Below are 5545 nucleotides of genomic sequence, written 5' to 3'. Positions count from 1 at the left end.
CTGTTTCTCTTTTAGGATGCCTTCTCCCATTTTGTCTTAATGTAATGGGGCATGTCTCCCTCTTCTTTTCTTTTGGAATAGAAATCCAGTAATCGACTTTGTTAATATATATATATATATATATATATATATATATATATAATCTAAAGGACATGGATTGTTTTTTGGAAAAGAACTCCAAAAATGGAAAATATATGTTCATTATTCTCCACTGTGAATATTCGTCCGTCAGAGCACCTAAGATGTGAGTGGCATTCATATTATTGATTTTATTGTCTTTTATTACTCTTATAATTGATTTAGAGATCCTATTCCACCGCTATTCGATATTATGTTCTTTTCAGTTATTCAAATTTACTATTTAGTGATCAACACTAAGGCATTAGTTTTTTCTATGAGTAAAGAGTTTGTTTTAACTCTCGTAAAGAAGTTTCATTTGGTTGAGAATGCCATGAGATATTTCATGAGAATGCCAATTATTTAATTGACTGAGCAAATCAATTCCATTGTGGCATTGGACATTGTTTGCACTTACTGTGTAGTAATTTCCTATTCCTACCATCTAGTTTCTGGTTAAGAAATTATGATCTTCCACCCATTACCTCGTATTGGGACCTCAGGAAGTGTTACCACTACTCCACTTATTCGAGCCTGCGTATATTTGATTTAGAATGCTCAGTCTCAATTACTAACTTTTGTAAATTTTCCAAATACCCATATGTAGAAGGTAAAACCGCTTATCATAACCGATGATTGTTAGGATAATTCAACCTAATAACTTGGGGTCAAAATTTGGCTTGATTGACTTATGGATTGCGACAAAAGTCTGCCATACTGACCTAGGCTCTCATATTTTCCTGGATTGTGACAAAAGTCTGCCATACTGACCTAGGCTCTCATATTTCCTTAGGCTACCAATCTTGCTGACAAATCTACTATCGGAGTTTTTCGTATTAAACAAAAAAATCCTCCTTAAACTTATTTTTATTTCTTTGTAAGTCTTGATACAACACCAGCTCATCGTCTCAGCTAAGCTATTCCATCCATTGCTTACACTGTCAAATTATCAACCTTTCCGTCATCATCATCTACATATACCATGTCCCACAACAATATTGCAATCCAGCATGACAGAAATTTCGTCGATATCTCTGAGAGAACACAAGCTTTGTAGAATGCAGACTAGAAATCGATGATGTGGATGTCATCATGCCACTAATGTTTATGCAATAATAATGTGATGTCACGACTCACGATTGTCCTTGAACCAAATCAAACGCTGACGTTCGCATCTGCGTCACTCACTCCGATAACTTGTGCTACGAGTCTACTCGAGCAGTTACGCGTTTACGCCTGCAAAAAAATACTTTGGTTTAGATTTCTGAGCACCACCATTCAAAATTAAAAATGAAATGTTACATCCGTTCATCTTCATGTATCCTTAATTTATTGGTTAAATATTTAAACTTAGAATTTAAGATTTCAATGTCTGCGAGATGTTATCCCATGTATCTTCCTTACCATTTACACTTATGGCGCCCGCCGTCATTGTTTGACTCCTGGCCTCTTATTATAAGTATGTCTTGGCTCTCTCTTTCTCTTCATAGATAATATATAAACGAGTTATTTGTTTACAGATTAACATCTTTTAGCCAGGCAACCAAGAATTCGCTCTGCCGTTGCAGTTAACAATAATCGTTACTCTCTAGAAATAGCTTTTAATTTGTTATGCTAAAGGTTTTCATTGTTGTTGTAAACATGAATCAGCTATTGAGTCTATTTGTAGTAGTTGTTGCCTTAATTAACACTGTAATCTGCAATCTGAAAATAGTTGCTGCAGCTACGTCGAGCAACAATGAAACCATTCAAGCATTTCTGGTTCCACAGAACGAAGCGAGAAAGCAAGTGGGAGTCGCTCCACTGAAATGGGATGTGAAGCTCACAACATATGCGCGTACTTACGCAAACAAAAGAAGGGGCGACTGCCTCCTGCAGCATTCGGAGGGCCCATTTGGAGAGAACATCTTCTGGGGAAGCGACAGAGGTTGGAGCCCTAGCCAGGCAGTTGGTGCATGGGTGAAATAGTTTAGTCCTTGAATATTTCAAATTTGCAGTTTTATTTCCAAATTGTTTAGAGCCCATTTTGTAATTAATTTAAGAATTAGTCTTAAATAAATTATGGGACAGTTAGACTAAGGAATGTAAATTTGATTTTGCTGGAAAAATATTACAGTTATATGGAGTTTATTAAAATCTCATTTTGACTTACTCCTTTCAGTAAACATTATTTTCTCTCTGGTTAAGTTTTGTTTATGCAACAAAATAATGTCTAGTGATCCATATGATTTTAATTAATTAGAGAATAGCCACAGCATCTTTAATTAAATAAAATTATATATTGATTGGCAAGATCACATAAAGATTATTTAGACATTAAATTGTAATTAATTACACTGAATATAATAAATTTTATCCCACAGGAATTTTTATTATATTTATGTGATTAATTAGGATAAAATTTCATAACCTACCCACAGGAGTTATGAATTAATAAGTTTTATCATAAAGTTTTATTGAATCTGTTTGAATTGAAAATTTAGCCCACAGGCAATTTTCATGTCATTTGATTCAATTCATTTTAGCATGTTTTACATTGGTAAAACATGAAAGTTCATAAAGTTTTATTGAATCTATTTGAATTGAAAATTTAGCCCACAGGCAATTTTCATGTCATTTGATTCAATTCTTTTTAGCATGTTTTACATTGGTAAAACATGAAAGTTCATAAAGTTTTATTGAATCTATTTGAATTGAAAATTTAGCCCACAGGCAATTTTCATGTCATTTGATTCAATTCTTTTTAGCATGTTTTACATTGGTAAAACATGAAAGTTCATAAAGTTTTATTGAATCTGTTTGAATTGGAAATTTAGCCCACAGGCAATTTTCATGTCATTTGATTCAATTTTTTTTAGCATGTTTTACATTGGTAAAACATGAAAGTTTATTAAGCCTCAACATAAGCATGTGGTTCTTTATTTTGATGCAGTAGTACAACCTGCAAATTTCTCTGAAATTCGTTCTGATATTCCCGAACTTGAGGAAGTAATCTCGTTTGTTTGTTATGAATCTGATATGGTTAATGTTAATATTAACACATGGTGGATTGATCCTGGATCAACAATTCACATTTCAAATTCCTTGCAAGGTTTGCAGAACCTAAGGAAGCCAGTGGGAAGTGAGCAAAGAATCTTATCAGGAAACAAGATGGGCTCGCATGTGGAAGCTATAAGAACATGTTATTTATCTTTAAGTAGTGGCTTTGTTTTGGAGTTAGAAAAGACCTTTTATGTTCTAAGTTTTTCTAGAAACTTGATTTCAGTTTCAAGGCTTGTACCTTTGGATATTCCTTAAACTTTTCAGAAAAATCTTTCAGTCTATTCTATAAATCTGATTATGTTGGGAATGGTATTTTGTCTAATGGTCTTTACTGCATTAATTTACAAAACAATTTCACATATGATTCAATGCATGTTCACAATGGCACTAAAAGATGTGTTATTAATGAAGTTTCCTCTAAATTATGGCACCGGAGACTAGGTCATATCTCCATAGATAGAATTAAAAGATTGGTAAATGAAGGAATACTTAATACTCTAGATTTTACTAATCTTGAGACTTGTGTGGACTGCATAAAGGGAAATCAGACCAACAAGTCAAAGAAAGGTGCCAATAGGAATTCAGACATATTAGAAATCATACATACTTACAGATTTTATTGTCCATCTCACAGCACTAGGATTGTGGAATCAAGAAATGCAAAGTTTCTTGAAAATGACTTGATCAGTGGGAGCGATCAAACCAGAAACATAGTTTCTGAGAAAGATCATTCAGAATCTCAACTTTCCACTTCAAGTGATAGATTGGTTATTATTCATAGCACCCTCAAGTACGAACTGGTGTTGAACAACAAATTGCTGAAGTTCCACAAGCTGCTGACGATATTCCAGTAGATCAAGGAGTTCAAGAGTTGCCAAGAACTTTTGAACAACAAGTTGAACCACATACTTCTCAGGAAGATGATGGTACAACATTAAGAAGATCTACTAGACCTAAGAGATCAACAATTCCTAATGATTATGTTGTGTATATACAAGACCTGACATTGCATTTGTTGTGGGAATGTTGGGACAATATCAGAGTGATCCAGGTTTAGACCACTGGAGAGCTGCAAAGAAAGTAATGAGGTACCTTCAAGGGACCAAAGACTACATGCTTATGTATATCCTGTTTGAGGCTGCTTTACATGGTGTATGGCTTAAGAATTTCATTTCTGGGCTTAGAATTATGGATTCTATCTCTAAGCCATTGAGAATATATTGTGATAATTCAGCTGCTGGTTTTATGGCTAAAAAAGTGGGAGTCGAAATAAACACATCGACATTAAGTATTTAGCTATAAGGGAACATGTTAAAGAAAATAAAGTGGTCATTGAGCACGTCAGCACTGAGTTAATGATCGCTGATCCTTTGACTAAGGGCATGCCACCGTTTAAATTCAAGGATCATGTATTGAATATGGGACTTGGTTCCATTATGAAGTTTTTCATTGTATGGACAATGATATTTTAATGAAATTCTTAATTATTGTGATGTTTTTTCTCATATTTATGTGCACCTTAAGTTGATTTGAGAAAATTCATTTAAGAAGGACCAAGAATAAACATAAGGTTTATTCATTAAGATATTGTTGCCACATAAATTATAATAAGAATAAATGCATAGTAATACATGGAAGATAATACTCGTCATTAGAGGACTTATCGCCATGATTCATGTATCTATTACTTAATAAAGATTGTCAATGGTTTTTGAGACATTAAGTTTGGAAGTATGGACCAAGTGGGAGAATGTTAAGCTCCATTGATTTTACACAAAAGCTACCTTGATTTATGGAATTACAGCTTTTCTTAACTTATGGAATCCAACTGCAGTAGTTTCCTTAAGTTAAGAAAATCAACTGCAATTACTAAATTTATAATTGGGAGCTACTAAAGTGGTCCATTACTTTGATCTGATCTCTACCTTGATTTGTGGTTTTTCTAACACATAGCTTTTAGAAGCTTGATGGAAGCTTAGCTATATGTTCATCTGTTTGGTCCCCAAGCTCATATCTCAATCCCTTCAGTTCTACACCATCTAGCTGAGATAGCAGAGCTTGGAAGTGCCTTTAGAATTCTTGTGTTCTTTTTCTTTTTCTTGGATTGAAGTTGGAGTGCAGAAGAAGTAGCAGGCAAGTGGACTGTGGCCTTCATCAAAACATCACCAATGGCTGGAGGTAACTCGTATCCCTGTGATTCTTTTCAGTTCTTTCCGCATGCAGAATCGCTGTTTAAGTTTATTAGTTTTCTAACATTGAAATCTGTGGTCGTGGGCCTGGCGGATTCAGGCGCCTCTATGTCTACTGCGTACACCCTCTTCTTTCCAGAAACAATAACAGTCACAAGAATTCAAAATATTTCTTCGAAGCAAAAGTGGAGCAAGGA

The 5545-nt window shown here is 34.3% G+C and overlaps 1 pseudogene; it reads left to right on the top strand.

Annotated features, from left to right (window-relative positions):
- Positions 1-1758: 1758 nt before the first annotated feature.
- On the top strand, positions 1759-2085 carry LOC149240825 (pathogenesis-related protein PR-1 pseudogene; annotated as a pseudogene).
- Positions 2086-5545: the final 3460 nt, after the last annotated feature.

This window comes from Pinus tabuliformis, chromosome 8 (genome assembly GCF_031772625.1).
Source record: "Pinus tabuliformis cultivar Carrire ecotype Pingquan chromosome 8, CPIR1, whole genome shotgun sequence".
NCBI lineage: Eukaryota > Viridiplantae > Streptophyta > Pinopsida > Pinales > Pinaceae > Pinus > Pinus tabuliformis.
Note: the sequence above shows the minus strand (reverse complement) of the source record. Positions and strands in the feature narration are given on the sequence as shown.